General features: G+C 42.7%; 1 protein-coding gene across 12 annotated transcripts in view; it reads left to right on the forward strand.

Moving 5' to 3' along the window:
• Window positions 1-800: 800 nt before the first annotated feature.
• The window catches only part of SYNE2 (spectrin repeat containing nuclear envelope protein 2), a 328,121-nt gene continuing 306,094 nt past the window's right edge, over window positions 801-22,827 (forward strand). For 9 of the 12 annotated variants that reach the window (XM_059182281.1, XM_059182283.1, XM_059182288.1 and 6 more), the window contains exon 1: window positions 806-931. The gene's annotated coding sequence lies outside the window, so the exon portion shown is untranslated. Of the gene's footprint in view, window positions 998-22,827 lie in introns of all 12 variants that reach the window. The other 3 variants (XM_059182293.1, XM_059182290.1, XM_059182282.1) reach the window with 3 other exon arrangements.

The raw sequence follows: 22,827 nt of genomic DNA on the forward strand, positions 1-22,827 counted from the left end.
ACTCGGATTTATAAGAAGTTTAATTTGATTGCGATACAAAGACAATATTTTAAAGTCATATATTTATGTAGTAATAGTGAGTTCATACAATACCTTTCATTCAGAGCTTAGTAATGCAGTACAGGAGCTAAGTGGGAGTCAGTCGACATCATCCTGAGTCCAAGGGCATTGAGTAATTTGTTGGTATATCTAACTTGCCCCCGCAGGATGGATTCCCAAGGATCTAGCTTGCAGTGAGTTTCGGATCTGGAAGATGCATATGGTGTTGTAAGACGTGAGGCGGTTCTTGTGCAGGGGGAGGAAAGGACCCATCATTCTGCATCTTAGCAAGGGCCTCGCCTTCCCTCCAGGTGATCCTTAAGTCTGGACCACATTATAAGAAATACTGACCAAGACCTTAAAGGTCATCTAATTCCAAGTCCTCATTTTAGGAAGGGTCCACAAAGGTTAGACGACTTGATCTAGGTTTGGTAGCTAATTTGCGCATCGGCTGTCTTCCTCCCACCCCTAAGACCCGGGAGTCTGGATGGTTAGAGAAGTTCCTTGATGAAATCGGGCAGAAAAGCTTTTTTGAGGGAGTCTGTGACATTTTTTCTTCCACCCGGTCGTTAACCTGCATGGAATCAGCATCTCCCTCTGACCATCCCTGACGTTCCAGAACACCGAGAGAAAGTTGCCAGGCCAGGGCGGCCGCTGGGTCTGCGGGGGGAGGCGGGCGGCTCCGCCTCCACGCTCGCGGGCTGGCTCCACACTGGCCGCGGAGCGGCGAGCGCGGTACTCCGAGGCAGACGGCGGGCGGGGAAGGCGCGGGGCGTGGTTTGCAGCTTTCTGAGCGCCAAGGAGCGGAGCGCGCTCAGCTGCGTCCCGAACCTTCGGCTGGACCGAAGAAGCGAGCGGGAGAACGAGCAAAGGGCGCGATCGTGGGAGCAAGGCAAGTGGGGCGTCGACCTGGGTCGGCCCCAGCCCGCGCCCTCACCCCTCGCCGGGCCAGCAGCGGGTGAGCGCGGTCGCGGGCCCCCAGCGCCCCGGTGCGCCCCGGAGAGAGCGGGCTGAGGCGGGGAGGGAAAGCGGGAGGGAGGGGAGGGGAAGGGGCGGGGGCGAGGGAGGGAAAGGTCCCCGAGCCGCGGGCGGGGGGCGGGGGGCGGTAGGCGCGAGAACCGACCCGTTGTTGGGGTCCGAGCCCGGTCATCGGAAACTTTGCCCGGGTGGGGAGAGCGGGGTGCGTGGAGGGCGCCGCAAACTTGTCAGCGGGCGGGGCGCTCCGGGGATTGGAGCGAGCGCCGGCGGGTGGCGTTTGTCTCTCCGGCTTCTTTGTGTCACCTCCGGGCCCCGGCCCGCCTGGGCGGCCAGCTCGGAAAGGGGCTGCGCGGGGGGCTCGGCCCTGATCCCCGCGCCGTCCCCGTCGGGCCCAGGCCCCAGCACTCCCGATCCGCTGATTGTTTTCCTTCCTCGCGTCACGCCTGGGCGGGAAAGATTTTGAACCCCGCGTGAGCTAGAACGCGGAGAGCTGCGGCGCGGAGATTGCCAAATCGTGGGCGGTGCGAGGCTCGCCCCGCGTCCCCGGGCACCAGCGGGCAGGGGCGCACCGGGGCTGGACAGGGCGCGGGGACCCGCGGGCCCAGGCGCTGGAGGTACAGCGGCGGGCGCGGCAGCTAAGCGCCCCCGCGGCGGGGGCGGCTCGGACGGCTCGGATTATAATTCCATTTTGATTGCTTGGGGTCTTTGTTGTCTGAAATTGCCTTGAGGGTCTGACGGTAGCACCTTCCCCTCCTTAGGTTATTTTTCTTCTGTTAAAAAAAGGGGGGGGGGGGGCGGGGGACTTCTGTGGAATCAGTGCTGCTCCAACCGACGCGAGCCGCCTTATTAGATGGAGATTGAGAAGTCCTGTGTAACATTTGCCTTTGTGGACGCTTGTTATTTCCGAAAGTTATTATTTTCCCCTCCCCTAGTGGAAGGGAGCGTCTGAGCTGGATGCCAGCAGGCTCGATTGTGTACAGGCACCAGCAAGTCAGAGCCCAGCCTAGGGTGTTTCTTTGTAGCCGCTCACTTGGGCATCGCTACCCCCCACCCCGGCTTTTTTAAAAGTTTGATTTCAAGCAACTTTCATCTGCTTTTTTGAAAGTTTCCCTCGCCCCGAAGTCCTCCTTGCAGTTATTACGTGGTTGTGCTCGGATGGGTTCGGTACTTTTAGGGTTGTGGGTTACAATGAACATCTGAACCCTACCTGGCCCTTCACCCCTCGGGTCCCTGCCGCTGAGAACGTGTAAATATCACCAGGAGAAGGTATTCTCCCTTTATGAGATGGAACATTTGGCGTGTTTTTGTACTTTAGTGCATGACTCCTTTTTTAGTTTTCTTTCTGGAAAACTGGTGGGACTTTCAAAGGCTTTTCCCGAGATAATTACTAAGCGAACGGCCTTAGCCCCGCCATTACGCCCCCTACCCCCAATGCACCGCGACGGAGAAGGGAGCAGGTGTAATCCTCATTAAGTTGTTTTTGTTGTTGTTGTTTTGTGAAGACTCTGGAGCTGTCAAAATAAGTAAAAAGTGGAAATTCTTAGTTCTTTGTTCACATGTTTGAATCAACTGAACTTTATTTGAATTCAACAAAAATAAAAATCAAACCAGTTTTGTCAGCTTAGCATTGGACATGAAGATTGCTTTAAAAAAAAAAATCATGTGAATAAGTTTACCCAGTTAGAAGTTTTACAAGCATTTCAGTGCCTTCATACTGGTTGCAGGATATTGCAATATGTTCAGAGAAGTGAATCACAGTGAAATTATTCTAGGTAGTGCCCTCCGTAGTTTTAACAGAGTTTTTAAGTAAATATCACAAGAGGAATCAGGCATGTCTTAATAAGTAAAGGTGAGCGTGGAAAGCAATTGAGTAATTTGTCATTACTCATATGTTTTTTATACAGATTTTTAATAATTTCACAAAATTGTTCATTTACTCAAATAAGCTCTTACCATATGTTAGCCATTGTGCCCCAAACTGGGGTTCCAAATAATAATAATTACCAATTATAGAGTGCTTATTTTATACCAGTAAATGCTTTGCATAGATTACCTTATTTATCTGATAAATATTTATTGAGTGCCTACAGTGTATTGTGCTAGGCGCTGAAGTTCCAGCAGCGCATGGGACTGCTGTGGTTTCCGCCAGTCATGGGGGAGAGCTGGGGAAGATCCACAGAACATGAAAAACATTAGCAAACTGATTAGAGATTTTACAGTGTGAATCAGATCGCACACTTCCCTGTTGAAAATCCTTCAGTAGTTTCCCATCTCCCTCTGAGTGAAAGGCAGACCTGACTGGCCCCCAGAGCTTGCTCCATCTGGTCCTCATGTCCCAGTCCTTCACCTTTTTGATCTTATCTGCTGCTCTGCTTCTTGCTCATACTTCTACAGCCAGACTAGTTTCCTTGCTGTCTGAGATGCCTTTCGACTTGCTGTTTCCTCTGCTTGGAATGCTCCCTGCGCAGCCTGCGGATCTGCCTGGTTCCCTCCCTGACCCGCTTCACTTCCTTACTCAATATTGTGTTCTCCGTGAGCCTTGGCAAAACCCCAGATTTAAATAATCACCAGCTCTCTTGTAACTCCCATTCCCCTGTTCACGATTTATTGTTTTTCTCCATGGCATTTTTTTTCCCCTAAAGATTTTATTTATTTGCCAGAGAGAGAGAGAGAGAGCGCGCGCACACAAGCCGGGGGAGCAGTAGGCAGAGGGAGAAGCAGGCTCCCCACTGAACAAGGAGTCTGGCGCGGGACTCAGACCTGAGCCACCCAGGCATCCCTTTCCATGGCCCTTGGGATCATAAAACTAAACATACTCTGTGTTTGACTCATTTGTTAATGGTCTGTCTTCCCCTGCTAGATCGCACTCCATCAATGCTGTTGTAGACGCTGTGGTATCCTCCGAGTCTGGAACAGTGCCTGACGTGCACTGGGTCCTTAAGAACTGTTGAATGAATGTTGAGTAGAAAGAAGGAGACTACAGGGGGCCGAAACAGAGACCAGGGTCTCCTGTGTTAATAGTGAGAAGCCCTCTCTGCAGCTGGTGTTTAAGCTGAATGTTTGTTAAGAAGGAGATGGCCTTGTGGTTGGGGCAGGAGGTTGTGGGGAGGAGAGAGGCATGGCAGAAGATCAGCGGGAGAAACAGCCTTGAGTCAGGAGAGAGCTTGGCTTTACTGGAACTGGGAGAAGGTGGTTATACCTGAGCACTGTCAGCTGGAGGGAAAGAACTAAGTGAAGATGGAAGGGTAATCCGGTGGAAGATCAAGCAGGGCCTTCCTTGTAGGCCGAGATTTGGATAAATTGAATCCCCATATATATCCTATTAGCTCTATTTTATAGTTTATGAAACTGGGCATCAGGTAGTTTTCTCCAGCTACCTGGTACGTGAATAGTTAAGCCTAGGATAGAAAACCAGGCCCTCTGACGTCAGAACACTTACATTTGACCCCATGCCTGTGTCAAAAGACAGAGTCCCCATCCTGATGATTAAGCCATTGCGGTATACACGTGGCAGCGCTGGAAAAGATGTGTCCTTCCGGTACCTGGGGAGGGGAAGCACCTTGTTCTGCCCAGGAGTGGAACAGGCCAAACTGGAAGAAAATGGAATCATTTTTCCATTTTTTATTATTATGAACTATTTCACATTGACTACATCTTAATTACGAAATAATATTAATCTTCAATGCAACAACCTGTGCTTCAGGACTTCTCCGTGTGTTCACTTTTTAGCCTGGCTTGCTTTCCCGTCTACCCCTGACTGGTTCAAATGCCCCCTTTCTTACTTTGACCAAATGAAAGAGCGTGTCTGAAATAGTGTAAAATCGCTTGTGTTTCAAGCCTATTACTCTTCACTGAATTGCACGGGTTATGTTCTTTTCTGGTCATTATCTTAAACTGTCTCCACTTTGTGGGTTAGTGTGATAATTCTTACGCTGGCTCTGTTGAGTGTAATTGACACGCGGTAAGCTGCACATATTTAGAGGGTAAAATTTGGTAAAATTTTCACTTATATAAAGACCTGTGAAACCATCTCTCTCTTTGGCCCCTCCTTATCCCCTACATCCTCTTTTCCTAGACAACTGAAGATAGCTTTTTTTTTTTTTTTTTTTGGACAGACAGAGATCACAGGTAGGCAGAGAGGCAGGGAGGGGGAAGCAGGCTCCCTGCTGAGCAGAGAGCCCGATGTGGGGCTCGATCCCAGGACCCTGGGATCATGACCTGAGCTGAAAGCAGAGCTTTAACCCACTGAGCCACCCAGGTGCCCCCCTGAAGATACTTTTTTGACCCCTATGGATTATTTTGTGTTTTTAGAATTTTATATAAATGGAATCATAACGTCCCTTTTTTGTCTGGCTTCTTTCACTTAGCATAATTATTTGGAGATTCCTCCATGGGTGTAAATCAGTGGTTCACCCCGTTTCATTGCTGAGTGCTATTCTACTGTATGGATCTACCCTAGTTCATCCATCCGTGCACCCATTGATTGACATGTGGCTTTTTTCCCAATTTTTGACTATTAAAAATAAAGCTTCTGTGGACATTATGTACAGTCTTAAGTAGACTGCTGTTTTCATTCCCCCTTGGTAAATATTTGGGAGTGGAACGGCTGGATCGTATGGTAGATAAGTGTTTTGAAGGGGTTGTACTATTTTACGTTCCAAAGCTGTGTATGAGGGTTCCCGTGGCCCTGCGCCCATGTCAATACTTCGTGTGGTTAGGCTTTCCAGAGACATTCTGCTAGAGGTACAATATATTGTTTATATTTTTTGCTTCCCTTTTTTTTATTGGGTTGGTTGCTTCCTTATTATTGAGTTTTGAGAATTCTTTGTTTTCCAGATGCAAGCTCTTTATTGGATACATGATTTGCAATATTTACTTCTAGTCCATTCCTCATCTTACTGTCTCTTAACAGTATCTCAGAAGATCGGAAGTTTCAAATTTTAACGAAGTCAGTTTATCAATTTATTCTTTTATGAATTGTACTTTTGATGTTGTACCTTAAGAAATCTTTGCCTAGGGGCGCCTGGGTGGCTCTGTGGGTTAAGCCTCTGCCTTCGGTTCAGGTCGTGATCCCAGGGTCCTGGGATTGAGCCTCTCCCATCCAGCTCCCTGCTCAGAGGGAGGCCTGCTTCTCCCTCTCCCACTCCCCTCGCTTGTGCTCTTTCTCTCAATGTGTCTCTCTTTGTCCAATAAATTAAAAAAAATTTTTTTTAAAGATTTTATTTATTCATTTGACAGAGAGAGATCACAAATACACAGAGAGGCAGGCAGAGAGAGGGGGGAAGCAGGCTCCCCGCTGAGCAGAGAACCCGATGCAGGGCTCGATCCCAGGACCCTGAGATCATGACCTGAGCTGAAGGCAGAGGCTTAACCCACTGAGCCACCCAGGTGCCCCCAATAAATAAAATCTTTAAAAAAAAAAAAAAAAGGAATGTAAAACTATATTTATCATTTTATATTTAGTTAGTATTTGTTTACAGAGTGAAGTATGCATTGAAGTTTACCTTACTGCTAATGGGAACATTTGGCAATTTCTAGAGACAGGTAATGTACAGAGATGATGTCTTGTGTGTGTTACGGGTGGGGGTTGGGTGGTATTTGCTGTTGGCATCTAGTGGGTCAAAACCAGGGATTCTGCTCAAGATACTGCAGTGACCACGAGCAACAAAGAATCCTTCAGACAAAATGTCAGTGGTGCCAAGGCTGAGAAACGCTAAGCTAGAGGTTTATCAATTTTATTGACCTTCGCAATGAACCAGCTCTTGGTTTTATTGATATTTTCTTTTGTTTTTCCATTTTCTATTTAACTAACTTGTCACTCTGATCCTTATTGTTTTTCATATTCTAGTTTCTTTTTTTTTTTTTCCCAAAGATTTATTTTTATTTATTTTATTTGGGAGAGAGAGCATGAGCAGGAGAGGGGCAGAGGGAGAAGCAGACTCCCCAGTGAGTGGGGAGCCTGACTCAGGGCTCAGTCCCAGGATTCTGAGATCATGACCTGAGCCGAAGGCAGACACTCTGACTGAGCCACCCAGGCACTTCATTATTCTAGTTTCTTTAGGTCATTGATTTTGTGACTATTTCTTTTCCTACATAGATGTTTAGTCCTATAAATTTCCTCCCAGGTACTGCTTTATTGACATCTCACAAATCTTGATATGACGTAAATCCATTTTTATTCAGTTCAAAATACTAAAACACATTTTGTTTGATATATACTCAGCCCCTGAGTTACCCATATTACTTGATTTTGAAATATTTGTGGATTTTCTAGAGATCTTTCTGTTATTGATTTCTAATTCAATTCCATTGTTGTCAAAGAGCATACCTTGTATGGCTCAAATCCTTTTACATTTATTTAGAGTTATTCTATAGCCCAGAATATAATTTCTTTTGTTAAATGTTTTATGTGCACTTGAAAAGAATGTGTATTTTAATTATACCATGTTAAAGGAACATGATATCAACATGACTTGTCCCTGTTCATGTTAACCTTGATCACCTGGCTGAGGTGTCAGGTTTCTCTCAAGTTACTCTTTTCTCCCCCTTCTGTACTGTACTTTTTGGTAATGAAGTCTCTATGTGCAGCTCACACTTAAGGAATGCAGAGTTATGCTTCACCTCCTTGAAGGGTGTTACTTTTTTATTTAGTGTGGTGATCTATGTCTTCTATTTAAAAAAATTTTTTTTGAAGACTTTATTTATCCAACAGAGAGAGAGACAGAGAGAAGGGGAACACAAGCAGAGGGAGTGGGAGAGGGAGAAGCAGCCTCCCCGCTCAGCAGCCCCTAATGGAGGGCTTGATCCCAGGACCCTGAGATCAAGACCTGAGCCAAAGGCAGATGCCTGAGTCACCCAGATGCCCCTGTCTTTTATTTATATTTTATTTTTTAAAAAGTTTATTTACATAATCTCTGCACCCAACATGGGGGTTGAATTCATGACCCTGGGATCAAGATTCACATGCTTTTCCTATTGAGCCAAACAGGTGTCTCCACTGTCATGATTTCTTTTATTTATTTATTCTTAAAGATTTTATTTGTTTTGGGTGCACAAGCAGAGGGGATGGGCAGAGGCAGAGGGAGAAGGAGACTCCCCGCTGAGCAGGGAGCTGACAATGGACTTGATCCCAGGACCCCAGGATTATGACCTGAGCTTAATGCAGATGCTTCACCTACTGAGCCACCCAGGTGCCCCATCTCTGTCTTTTAATTGCATTGTTTAGACCCTTTGTATTTAAAGTAGTTGTTAACATGGTTGGGTTTAAATCTATAACCTTGCTATTTGTTTTCTGCTTTTCTCATCTGTTCATTGTTTGTTTTTTACCTTTTTTGGATCTGTCTTTGGATTTATTGACCATTTTTCATCATTCTAATTTATATGCTTTTTTTTTTTGGCTTATTAGCTGTCATTCTTTCTTTTTTAAAGATTTTATTTATTTATTTGACAGAGAGAGATCACAAGTAGGCAGAGAGGCAGACAGAGAGGACAGAAAGGCTCCCCACTGAGCAGAGAGCCCAATGCGGGACTCGATCCCAGGACCCTGAGATCCTGACCTGAGCTGAAGGCAGTGGCTTAACCCACTGAGCCACCCAGGCGCCCTAGCTGTCATTCTTTATTTTGTTATTTTAGTGGCTGCTTTAGGATTTGTAGTATACATCTTTAACTCATTACAGTTTACCTTCAGGTGTTATTATCCTACTTCATGTACAGTATGAACACCATGTTTATAATAGTACATTTCCATTACTCTCCTGGTAACCTTTTTGCTTTGTCATATATTTTATATTTTGTCTTTGATAGACCAACCCCATGCTACATTATTATTTTTGTTTGAGTAGTCAGTTATTTTTAAATTTAAAACATTTTTAAGTTAAGCTCCTTTTTATTTTTTATTTTACTTTATTTATTTATTTTTTTTGAGAAAGCGAGAACACTCACACCTGTGTGTGAGTGGGGAAGGTCAGAAGGAGAGGGAAAGGGAGAGAGAGAGAGAAGAATCTTTTTTTTTTTTTTAAAGATTTTATTTATTTATTTGACAGACAGAGATCACAAGTAGGCAGAGACCAGAGGGGGGGGGGTGGCGGGAAGCAGGCTTCCTGCTGAGCAGAGAGTGATGTGGGGCTTGATCCCAGGACCCTGGGATCATGACCTGAGCCAAAGGCAGAGGCTTTAACCCACTGAGCCACCCAGGCATCGGAGAGAGAAGAATGTTAAGCAGGTTTCACACTGGCATTGAGCCCCATGCAGGGGTTTAGCCCATGATGCTGAGATCATGACTTGAGCAGAAATGAAGAGTTGGACACTTAACTCACCACCAGGATCTCCTGAACAATCAGTTATTTATTTATTTTTTAAAGGTTTTATTTATTTATTTGTCAGAGAGAGAGAGAGAGGGAGAGAGAGAGCAAGCGAGAGCACACAAGCAGGGAAAGTGGCAGGCAGAGGGAGAAGCAGGCTCCCCACTGAGCAAGGAGCCCATAGGACTCGATCCCAGGACACTGGAATCATGACCTGACACAAAGGCAGATGCTTAACTGGCTGAGCCACCCAGGTGTCCCCAGTCAGTTCTTTTTGCAGTCAAATGCTCTATCCCTGAGCTATACCCCCTCCAGTCAGTTATTTTTTAAAGAGATCTAAATAATAAGGAAAAAATCATATATATACCCATTTAGCTCCACAGGTTATATTCTTGATTGTTGTATTGTTAAATGATAGTAAATCATAGATGTTGAGGTTATTGGATTCATCTATATATGTATGTATATAAAAAATACATTCTAACTTCTAACGTTAGAATAAACTTTGAAGAAGTAGTGAAATTCAGAAATCAGCGAAGTTCATTTTCTTAAGCTCTGTTGAATTGCCGTTGAATAGGTCATTACTATAATAGAAAGATGGTTCAGGATGCTGTAGAGTATTACAACATTCCAAACACCTGGGCTTGGAGAACTCACTAGACAGGCACTGATGAGTGTGCTGTGGTTCTTTTCTTTCCTCTGGGCAACATTAGGAAGGTGGATGGAGAGAAGGAATCAGCCCATCTGTGCTGATATTTTCCAGACCCTGAGAAACTTTGGAAGCATTTTTTTCTTTTGATGGTTTGTGAGATGAAAAAGTATGGTTGTATAGCTCCTCAGGTCAAGGCAACACATTTTTTAAAAATTTTACTGATTTTTTTAAAGAGCTTTTATTTATTTATTAGAGAGAGAGCAGGAGGAGGAGGAGCGGGAGAGGGACAGGCAGAGTCCATACTGAGCGGGGCAGGGGAGGGTCCTGGGAGGGGGAAAATGCGGGGTTCGACCCCGGGACCCTGAGATCATGACCTGAGCTGAAGGCAGACACTTAATTGACTGAGCCACCCCAGGTGCCCCGTCAAAGTAACAAATTTGAGAACAGTGAGCCTCAAGCTTCTGCTGGTCCAAGTCCCTATTGGATTGAAGACTCCAGTCTGATACGCAGTTCTTGGATCTCTCTAGAATTTGCCATCTTCTTGTTACTCTGATTGCAGCTGACTTTTCCTTTTCCTTTGGGCACTGCCCATGTTTGCTGTTTGTCATCAGTGAGCAGCGCCTCTCTTTAAGATTTTCTCTTAAGGGCGCCTGGGTGGCTCAGTGGGTTAAGCCGCTGCCTTCGGCTCAGGTCATGATCTCAGGGTCCTGGGATCGAGTCCCGCATCGGGCTCTCTGCTCGGCAGGGAGCCTGCTTCCCTCTCTCTCTCTCTCTGCCTGCCTCTCCATCTACTTGTGATTTCTCTCTGTCAAATAAATAAATAAAATCTTTAAAAAAAAAAAAAAAAGATTTTCTCTTAAAATCTTTAAGATTTTATTTATTTATTTAACAGAGAGATCACAAGTAGGCAGAGAGGCCCGCAGAGAGAGAGAGGGAAGCAGGCTCCCCGCTGAGCAGAGAGCCCAATGTGGGACTAGATCCCAGGATCCTGGGATCGTGACCTGAGCCTAAGGCAGAGGCTTTAACCCACTGAACTACCCAGGTGCCCTGGTCTAAATATTAATACACTGATGAAAACTCCACTATAAAGGAGGGGGAAAATAAATTCATTCTGTAAGTTAATTTATTTTGTGAATATTTATCGAGTCTGGGCTCTGGAACCTTGGTGAAAATGTATGTCCCTTGCTCTTGGAAAGGCAACTGTCCAGTAGGAGAAAGGCCCACCAGCAGAGGAGTGTGCAGTCCTGTGCGGTAACTGGTGATCACTACAATGCAGACCCCAACAGAGTGGTGGGAGTAAGCTTAGAACAGGGCTTCTCTAAGTGTGTTCCCGGCACCAGCAGCATTAGATGTACTAAATCAGAAAGCTTGAGGCTAGAGCCCAGCCATCTGTGTTTAACAAGCTTTCCAAGTGATTATGATGTGTGTTCAAGTTCATGAATCACTGGCCTAGAGGATTAGATACCTCTGAGATTTTTTCCCCAGCTTCAAAATTCTATGAGTATTGATTTAGAAATGTGATTTTTACTCTATTGTCCTTTTTTTTTGCTTATGGTATAAACTGTATGAAAAGCATCGTCTTTGTTCCAACATGTGTTTTTATTACTCATTTCCCCCTCTTGTACCTCCTACTCATGATGAACTACAGTATCGGTGTTACTGATTCCTTATCATTTATCCCCATGTCTTTGCATCCTTCAAGATGATAGACTACAAAATGTGCAGCAAAATATCAGTCCATAAAATGAAATCCTTCCTTACTGACGTTAGCTCATTGATAATGAAGGATTTTCTTCCATTTCTTCTAGATTGGGAGCCGTGCTGAGGTGCTTTGGGTACGCAAGGTTGTATGTGCCTGTGTGTTTCCCAGCAGGCGTCATCACTTTCCTATGATGTTCGCCAATGTGCGTTTCAGACTTTCTAAGGTCAAGCCAAGTCTGATGGTCCTGTAGCCAGGGATGTCTAAGAGATTTATCACCCCATTGTACTTAAAGAGCAGTGTTGGCACTAATAAAATATCATGTAAAACATTAATTGTTATGTGGGTAAAACAGATTCAAAAGGACAGAGTTATACCTGACACTGGAGTAGTAGTAAACTGGATTTAAAAAAAATATATTATGAAAAATTTCATATATATGCAAAAGCAGAGATAATAGTGAAATGAACTCCTGTGGAAATATTACTCGGTATCAGTAATGATCAAATCCTGTGAATGTGGCTTGACTTACACCCTCACCCATCCCCCCATGGGGGATTATTTTGAAGTAAATTCCACATATCATATTATTCACCCATAAATAATTAGATCTTAAATTATTTGAGCTATTAAGATGCTAGAGAGGGGGGCGCCTGGGTGGCTCAGTGGGTTAAGATGCTGGAGAGGAATGTGCAACTGAATTACAAGTAGACATTCCATGGTTACACATTAAATTATAGATAAATTTTACTGGAAGTTGTTTACACAAAAGATAGTAAAACAAAACAGTGGTGTGGAGACATATACATATATTCCCGTTAAAATTCACTAATATTTTGGTTACAACTGAATACATTCTGTCAAAATATTTTATCAACCTTCATCATCATGATAGCAATCATGATAGAAAAACTACTTACAGACAATTTTCCAGAAGAATGAGGAAGACTATATACCCATATGTGCTGCAAGAATTGAAATCTCATGCTGGACAGGGAACCTTTAATTTGAAAGGCAGATTTTTGGGAAGGGAGGTATTATGAGAGTGTTTTGTAGACTTTTAGGCACATTTTTAATATATTTAAATTAAAAATTCTTATTCCTCATTTTATTTATTTATTTTTTAAGATTTTATTTATTTATTTGACAGACAGAGGTCACAAGTAGGCAGAGAGGCAGGCAGAGAGAGAGGAAGGGAAGGAGGCTCCTTGCAGAGCAGAGAGCACAATGCGGGGCTCGATCCCAGGACTCTGAACTAAAAGCAGAGGCTTTAACCCACTGAGCCACTCAGGCACCCCTTATTCCTCATTTTAGCAGTTAATGTGGCTTTGTTTGAAAAGAAAAGGTATTTAACATTTAGGGATGAACAATACATCTTTAAAAGAAAAATGCTCTCATCTTAATCCATGTGCTACACACACCTCTTTTCATCAAGGTTAGAGATGACCTATTTAATTAGAGCTTGGGCTGAGAGATACTTCATGTTTGGGGGGTGGGTGATGTAGAATTAATCTACACAGACATACCACCACTTTTCTCCTACTCTGGCTTTCGAGTACAAGCCAGGGTGCCCTGAAGATAAAATTGATCCAGGCTATTATGGCTGGGATCTGTAGGTATGGCTGTTCTGTGTGATATCTTAAATAATGGGTCATACCATAAAACTTAGCTAATTTTCATTAACAGAAGATTTAATTACTCAGAAGTAATCTTTATCTTAAGTGTAAACTGAAACAAAATAAATAAAGACCATTTCCCATGCCCCCAAAACAAATAATAAAGAAAAAAAACCCCAGAACTCAAACGAATCTAAGCTATTAGTACTATGGTGGGTGACACAGCCAACGTATGATGGGATCGTTTGGTAGAATAATGCATTGCTAGAGCTTTTTGTTCAAAATTTTGAGCAAGTGATTCAGAAAGAAAAAAAGAAAAAGAGGGTGCCTACTATAAATTGTTTTTAAGACTGTTAAAGGTGTGTTTTATTATCTGCATTTGTATGTTGACAAGAAAAATGGGTCACAAGTGTTCCCTTGAATGTCCTTTAGAGTCACTCATTTGATGACTCTGAGTAAGAACTTTTACTCTTAATAGACCTTTGTTTAAAAGAAAGTCTGTTACCTTTGTAGTCTTTGTACTTTCTTTCATTATAGGAAGCTTCAGCTTAGTTGCATAATAATTAATTTAATAGCTAGTATTTAGTCCAGAACTGGTTATGATTCCTTCCAGGCCAGATGAAAAGAAATGCCAGAATGTTTATAACCACAGGTTGGTGATTTGGTGACAAGACTCTGTTAGTGATGGTTTCTGAGACTTGGAAAGTAAGCTTGCCCCTTTCATGAGTCATCGTGTCGTCTCCCAGTTGGCTGTATGTTTTCTTAGTAACTGCTGCCGATTTCAGGTTTGAGCAGGGCAAATATGTTTTGGAATGATCAACATACTCTTTCAGGTTATATATGCCTGTTAAACCTTATAAAGTTACTGTTAATGTTGTATGTTCCACAAAGAAGGGAAGATTTAATGGTCTTCCTGTCCTTGCCTTCCAAATTATTATTATTATTTTCTGATTTGCTTTTTAGGGGCTTGGGGGTGTAGGTAGGAACAGAGAAAAATAAGTGAGTCTGGGAGACTGTGGACCTGCTTGTGTATGACCCTGGATGAGAGCAGAACCAAAATGGCCTCCCTGTGCTGGTAGGATAAGACATAATTTACTGAAGTTCTGGCCTTGGGTATTCCCATGTGTGTAAGTACTAAAAGAACAAGTGGATTTTGGAAATGTCTGTGCCGTAGCGGAATGGTTAAGAGTATAGCTTCTGAAGTCAGACTGACCTTGGTTCAGATCCTGGCTTTGTTGTATACTAGCTCCGTCGCTTTGCGCAAATGACATAACCTCTCTGAGTAGAGTTTTCTCATCTGTAACTTGGAGGTCAATATACAATTTGCCTTAAAGGAGGGTGATGAATATTACTGAGATAATACACATAGTGGACAGTACGGTATTTATTGTTGCATACTGCACAATACATTGTAATCAATGCTAGCTGTTACATTGAGTTCATGGGTGGGGTGAACTAGGGGCTAAGTGACAGGTGTGGAGGTGGCTCCTTTTCTTCAGGGACTGGGGGAGTTGGCTTCATGAACTAATTATTCTAGTATGATCCAGAATGAAAGAAATGGTAGCTGAAGTGAAGGCAATGTGCTGTGCATGTGTAATGTCAGTGGTAATTAATGCCTGGTTTGGGGAAGTTAGGGCTAGATTTGTAGCACATCGACCTTAAATTTGGGCCTATATATAGCCAGGCCCAGAATGCAGACAAGGGCTTTTGTGGATAGTGAATGGAGGAGAGCAGATTAGGCTGAAGAAGAGCACAGACTACAGGGCAGGAGTCGTGGCAAGATGCAGCGGGAGAGGTCTGGACAGATGTCTCGCGGTTAGATCTTGGGGACTTTTGAACATGTAAGTGGACCGTATTTTGTCAGTGGCGAACCACGTTTGGAGTGAGCTCTGTTCCATGATAATGTTTTGGAAGATGTTTTGGAGAGGCAGGGGGTTTCCTCTCCAGGGTGTTTTCAGAAATCCAGGTGAATGATGGAGAAATTCAGAGGACAGAGTCAGAGAGAATTAAAAGGAGATGGCAGAGAGAGAATTCTAAATTAGAGGTCAAAGAGAACGGTGCCGTTGGTGCCATTACTTGAGAGAGAACACAGGAAGGGGAAGGATAGGAGAGAATGGATGGTCTTGGTGGTAGGGTGGGCCTAGTGGGCTAATCTTTTGAGCCCAAAGATTAGTGGACATCTAGCTGGCAGCTGGATATTTAGTTCTGCAAGAAAGAAGCCAACCCTTACTGTGCATCTGTCACGCCTCTGATTTATGCTAAGCATCTCCAAAATCCCCAAATCATTATTAGAAGCAGATGGTATTTTTACTGATGAAGAAATAGCTCAGGAGAAGCCTGATATCCTTTCAACATTTACCTTTGTTACAAAGCACTTCTCACTTTTATCTTTCTCTTCAGGCTCTTTGGAGCAAGAGGCCAGCGGGGGCTGGGAAGAATGAGTGCGTGATTTGCACATTCAGGCTCCTGTTACATATTCTTTACCTTGAGGAGAGAGTAACCCTCTACCTGGGAGATTTCCCTTTGTTACCTGAAGAATGTCGAGGGAGTTCTATTTCCAATCTTCTTTCTCAAATTCTATTATTCCTTTCCTTTTAGAGCTGCTTGAAGGTTGAAGTCCCTCAGGATTTTTTTTTTCCCCTCTTGTTCTGATAAAATGGACACATTTGGGTAGGAAAGGGTGAACATTTTTTTTTTTTTTTAAGATTTTATTTATTGGGGCGCCTGGGTGGCTCAACCCGTAAGTGGCTGCCTTCTGCTCAGGTCATGATCCCAGTCTCCTGGGATCGAGCCCCGCTTCATCGGGCGCCTAGCTCAGCGGGAAGCCTGCTTCTCCCTCTTCCACTCGCCCTGCTTGTGTTCCCTCTCTCACTGTCTCTCTCTCTGTCAAATTAATAAATAAAATCTTAAAAAAAAAAAAGATTTTAGGGGCGCCTGGGTGGCTCAGCAGGTTAAGCCTCTGCCTTGGGCTCAGGTCATGATCCCAGGGTCCTGGGATGGAGCCGCAAATCATCGGGCTCCTTGCTCAGCAGGGAGCCTGCTTCTCCCCTTCTCTCTGCCTACTTGTGAGCTCTGTCAAATAAATAAATAAAATATTAAAAAAAAGATTTTATTATTTACTTGAGAGAGAGAAGGGGGGAGGGAGAGAGCACGCATGGCGGGGAGAGGCAAAGAGGAAGGAGAAAAGCAGGCTCAGGGTCAAGCAGGGAGCCCAGGGAGGGCTCCATCTGAGGACCCCGGGATAGCAACCTGAGCTGAAGGCAGATGCTTAGCCAATTGAGCCACCCAGGCGCCCCAGAGGATGACCAGTTTATAAAATAAGTCTTGTTTTAGTTGAGTTGGAGAGGGGTAGAGAGAATGATGGTCTTTTCCTTAATAGTGTCCCCTTCATTAGGTGATGAAATATGTAATTCTAATGTCAGGCTTGTGGGTGCAGGTTAAAAATTAAATCTGGCAAGACTTGGAGCATTTGTTTAACATTTTTTTGGTGTGTTCTTACAAAAATGCAACAACACACATATTAAAAGGCAAAGCCCTTCCTCCTATTATTTTCACTTTCCATTCCTGCAGTCCCTGTCCCTAGAGATCATCACCGCGGACAATTCTGTGTTTATACCATTTGAATGTTTCCCAATACCCGGAACCCTGGCAATAATTAAGCAGAGTAGCTAGAATTTGTGCTTTTCCCTTTTCACCTAGATATTTGGAATCAGGGTTTATTATTGAGGTTTCATGGATATGGGTTCTTTATTCAAACTGTGTTCTGAAAGCCATATAAACATCAAATTTAACTTAAGTTAAAAACTATTGGATCATCTTTGGAATCAGTGACGTACCTATGATTAGAATTTAGAGACCTTGAGGTTATTTGTTGCTAAACCAGTTCTGTTAGTTAATTTATTACACAAGTTTGCCAGCTAGCTGCAACAGTGGGGGGGGGGGGGAAACAACCTAAAACACAACAAAACAAAACGTGTTTCATCTTACTTATTTTAAAGAGGAGAAAGGGCATATTGAGCTGAAAATTTTAACTCACAAAGATCCATTTTAGTTTGGTCACGATATTAGGCTGTTAATCACTTCCTATGTTGACTGCTCAGATAATATGTGCTTTGGTAAATTTCTCTAACAGAATCGTGGGATACGTGAGTAGTAGCTTAGCTCTGCCTTGCCCATTAGAAACTTTCTCTTAAGGACAGGGAGTGGAGCCTGCTTGTGTTCAAGCAAGTCTTGCCAATGACTTGCTGAATGGTCTTGGGCAAGTTACTTTACTTCTCTGTTCCTAAATGGGGTAGTGTTTATATTATGGACTTGTGAGGATGAGAAGAGATGGCACGTATAAAATATCTGACACAGAGATGCCTGGGTGGCTCAGTCAGTTAAGTCTTTGCCTCCAACTCAGTTCATGATCCTAGGGTCCTTGGATCGAGCCCCACGTTGGGCTCCTTGCTCAGCTGGGGGTCTGCTTCTCCCCCTCCTTCCTGCTCATGCTCTCTTTCACGATTTCTGTCTCTCTCAAATAAATAAATAAATAAATATTTTTTAAAAATCTGGCACAAATGAAGAACTAAATAAATCTAAACCATTCTTAGTAGTTTTGTCATTCTTTGAAAAAAGAGAATCTGTGATTTAGATCACCCATGTAAGAAGAATTTTACTGTTCTCACTTTCAAGTTATGACAAAGGAGTATTCACTGCCACCTTACTTTCTTAGCGCTGTAGATTGTCAGAAGGAATGTGCAAATTGTGAGATATGCCCTTGAAACAGATACAAATCTACTTCTCTTAGTTGGTCAGCTTTGTAACGAAATAAATTGGAGGAGCTTCAGCCAAAGGATTACACAGAGATTTTGTTTTGTCTTAGTGGTCTTACTTCTCAAGATCTTTTGGTAGTTCTAGTTTTGGTCCACCTCAGAAAATATTGTGGGGCTCCTGGGTGGCTCAGTGGTTAAGCCTTTCACTCAGGTCATGGTCTCAGGCTCCTGAGATTGGGCCCCACAGTGGGCTCTCTGCTCAGCAGGGAGCCCGCACCATCCCTCCAGTGCCCCCCCCCCCATCTGCCTCTCTGCCTACTTGTGATCTCTGTCAAATAAATAAATAAAATCTTTTTTTTTTTTAAAGAAAATATTGTGGAATGATAAGACATTTTGGGGGGAGTGTTCTAATTGTTCACTGATAAGGAGGAAACAACTTAGGTGGTGGTACTTTTTTTTTTTTTTTTTTTTTTTTATCTTTTTTTTTTTTTAAGATTTTATTTATTTATTTGACATACAGAGGTCACAAGTAGGCAGAGAAGCAGGCACAGAGAGAGGAGGAAGCAGGCTCCCTGCGGAGCAGAGAGCCCGATACGGGGCTCGATCCCAGGACCCTGGGATCATGACCTGAGCCGAAGGCAGAGGCTTTAACCCACTGAGCCACCCAGGTGCCCCAAGGTGGTGGTACTTTTTGAGGGTGTTTTATGTTCTATGTGTTTCAGGGGCTGGGGACAGGTCAGGTATATTTTCATGGGGAAGGCTTTTTTTTTTTTATTGAAGAGAAAGAGCGCATGGGTTGGAGGGGGAGTCTCAAGCAGACCCCCCCACCCCTCACCAATTGAGCATGGAGCCTGACCCTGAGATCATGACCTGAGCCAAAATCGAGGGTTAGATGCTTAACTGAATGAGCCACCCAGGCACCCTGTGCGAAGGCTTTGAGAGAATGAAAAACTATTTCTTAGAAATCTCAAAACTGTAGTTTGAAATTCCATGAAAAGAAAATTCAAGAATTTTGTAATCCCAGTTATGGAGGTAAGGATTATGTTTTAGGAAATTTATTTTTGGGGCTCCTGGGTGGCTCAGTTGTTAAGCGCCTGCTGCCTTAGGCTCAGACTGAGCCCTGCGTTGGGCTCCCTGCTCAGCAGGAAGCCTGCTTTTCCCTCTCCCACTCCCTCTGCTTGTGTTCCTTCTCTCATTCTCTCTCTCTCTGTCAAATAAGTAAAATCTAAAAAAAAAAAAAAAGAAAAAAAAAAGAAAAGAACTTGTTCAGGGTCACTTAAAAAACTTAGTTTCATAAGGAAGTACATAAATTTCTAAATATTTTAAAGAATTAAGAGATATACTAAAGAAAAAGTGATCTCAGAACTAGGCAATTATTATTATTATTTTAAAAAGCTGGACAAATTTCTAATAGCGTCACTGCACATGTTATAAGTAACAAAGAGGGTAATTTAGTATACACAGAAGTGCATTCTGTTCTCTTCCTGAGATGATCTGACCTCAAATCAGATCTCAGAATTGTGTCCACAGAATTGGCAAATATGTATCCTTGGGGAAAACTCAAACAAACAAGTTTGGTTGTCTCTTCAGGTGAGAAACTTCTGTCTGTTTAGAAATGAAAAGGAAACTAGTTTGCAAGCTCTCTAGCAAGTCACAAGGGACGCCTGAAAGAGGAGGGTTTCATAGCGTAAAGTTCTGCTATTTCAGAAATAAATCTGTTTTTCAGAAACACCCTCTGTTTCCATAGTTGCTTGATTCAGCAACTTTTTCACAAATGAATACCTGTTAGAATTGCTCGCCTGGCTGGCACCCTAGGAAAAACAGCTTCTAAATCACATAGCAGTTAATTTTCAGCACCGCCCCCCCTCCTCCACCCCCCCCCCCCTGCCCCATCTAGTTTCCCACTAACCAGTCAGAATGCTAAGATTTACTGGTTGAGTAAGACTAGGTGTCAAGTAAAAACTCCCTATTTATCAGTGCAAATCACACAGTAATGAATGGGATATTTTTGGGAATAAAGAGTTAAAGAGAAGCACAAACTCAAAGAACAGAAGGGAGCTCTATTTGGGGGGAGATTTTGAATTTTTAAAAAATTCCCTTAGGACTATTTCCTTAAAATCCTAGCATGCATGTGAAGTGTGTAAACCTGACGATTCACAGACCTGTACCCCTGGGGCTAAAAAAATATGTTTATTAAAAAAAATAAAAAAATTATTTTTTTAAAAAAAACCTAGCATGCAAATTATAATCTAAAGTGGTTAGAAGAAATGCATCTTTTTTTCTTTCTTTCTTTCTTTCTTTTTTTTTTTTTTAAAGTCATAGCACTTTCCTAAGCAAAATTATATGTACCAGAATCTGGGACTAATTTATTAAAATCTACAATGTTTTACTGAGTGATCTAAGAATTTGCTCATTTATTTGCTTTGTCACTGTGCAAGTCTTGGTAAATTATTAAATATAGTTGGATTGTAGGGACGAAAAGGGAACTCTTTTCTCTAAGAGGAGTCTTGAGGGTTTGTGAAATAATGGTGTGTCATAGGAGAGATAAAAAATTGAGTAAAAACATCACTTCTAAGATACCAGTTATGAATTCTAATCCTGGGTTTACCCACAGAGTTGTATGCTCTTGAAGAACTCATTAACGGTCTCAGTTTCCCCCACTTTAGGAGTATCATTATTATGTAAAATAACCTATAGGCACAACTAAATATAAAGTATGTTTTATCTTGGATCAATTACACTACCCCCGCTCTTTACTGATAATCATTGCTTTGCTTTCCTGAACCTAGCCAGCTAGCTTTCAGAGGTCTCCCTCAGAAAGGACAGTAAAGGAGAGAGAGGGTGGCAGGATTAAAAACCATTCCTGGGGTGCTTTACAATGTTTATGTGCTTAAAAAAAAAAGCTACAAGCTCTCCATAAGCAATCAGTGAATCTTGTCTCCTATATGATTTATAATGCTGGTACAGGGGCAGCAGTGGGGGGCTGTTTTATTAGAATCTAGAGAGGCCCACAGCCATCATGTTGAATTCAGGTAAGAATTTTAGAACTGAATGATACTTGAATTCTCTTACTTCACCAAAGAGGAACCAAGATTCAGGAGCAGCAAGGTCCCACAGGTAATTGATAGAACAAGGAATAAAATGGCTATCTCCATCCAGATTCCTGGCTCAAAGCTTTTGCTGATTTATGTATGTTTATATATGTTTAAATTGTTATGTATTAAGATCTGTGAAATCATATAAATCATCAGACAGTAAGTACTTACGTGCTTTAACATCTTATTTAAGAAACAAAATATTGGTAACATGGTTGTGACCCCCTACCCTCTTCACAGGTGTTGCTATCTAATTTGGGTATTTATCATCCTCATGCATTTCTTTATAATTTTGTTGCATATGCATTTTTTAAAAAAGATTTTATTTATTTATTTGACAGATCACTAGCAGGCAGAGAGGCAGGCAGGCAGAGAGAGAGAGAGAGAGAGGGAAGCAGGCTCCCTGCTAAGCAGAGAGCCTGATGTGGGACTCAATCCCAGGACCCTGAGATCATGACCTGAGCTGAAGGCAGAGGCTTAACACACTGAGCCACCCAGGCATATGAATTTTTTAAAAAAGATTTATATATTTGAGAGAGAGAATGAGAAAGAGAACATGAGAGGGGCGAGGGTTAGAGGGAGAAGCAGACTCCCAGCTGAGCAGGGAGCCAGATGTGGGACTCCATTGTGGGACCTGAGCCGAGGGCAGTTGCTTAACCAGCTGAGCCACCTAGGCATCCATGTTGCATATGAATGTTAAGGGTGATTTTCAAAGCATTTAACAACTGAAAGTGTATTGGGAACAGCCACTCATAATGGTGGCTGGCCATAAACTACAGATCAGCCATGTCAAGCTTACTGGCTGAATATCATGGACTCCTCACCATTTTTTTTTTTTTAATGTCAGCTGTAAACCCAACATGGGGCTTGAACTCAGGACCTCAAGATCAAGAGTCAAATGTTCTACAGCCAGGCACCCCTCCTAAAGCAATATTTTTTAAGATTGCATGTAGTTTGGCCTCATTCTGTATGCATTCTTCGGCAGGTTGTTTTTTTCTCCCTCAACTTTTTATTTGTGAGCTATGTCAATATTGATATGTGTAGCTCTGATTTATTCATTTTCATTGATTTTTATTTTATTTTATTTTTTTAAGATCTTATTTATTTATTTCACAGACACAGATCACAAGTAGGCAGAGAGGCAGGGAGAGAGAGAGAGAGGAGGAAGCAGGCTCCCTGCTGAGCAGAGAGCCCAATGCGGGACTCCATCCCAGGATCCTGGGATCATGACCTGAGCCGAAGGCAGAGGCTTTAACCCACTGGGCCACCTAGGCGCCCCCATTTTCATTGTTTAATATTCATTTGTATGAGTATGTCACAGTTTATTTATCCATTCACTAATGTTTGAATATGTAGTTTTTTTAAGTCCTTTTCTAGGACCCATTCCTATCATTTGTGTATTTTCCTGTTAGGTTTTCTTTTCCTTACTGATTTGTGAGTATATTATTTTTGTATTTTTTGGAAAGTATTGTTTAATAGACAAATAACATTAACATCTCTACTTAAGAAGCTGCTTAAAACCTTTCATAGCTTTGCCTTCCCAGTATTATTGGAGCTGTATATAGCTATTCACATTCGAAAAGATTCAATATCATCTCTCTTATCAGATTGATGTCAGGTATACCCATGGGATTGTCCAAGTGTTAATATGTTAATATGTCTGTGACATATTTCTTACATAAAATGGATTTGGC

This window comes from Mustela lutreola, chromosome 7 (genome assembly GCF_030435805.1).
Source record: "Mustela lutreola isolate mMusLut2 chromosome 7, mMusLut2.pri, whole genome shotgun sequence".
In the NCBI taxonomy this organism is placed as follows: Eukaryota; Metazoa; Chordata; class Mammalia; order Carnivora; family Mustelidae; genus Mustela; species Mustela lutreola.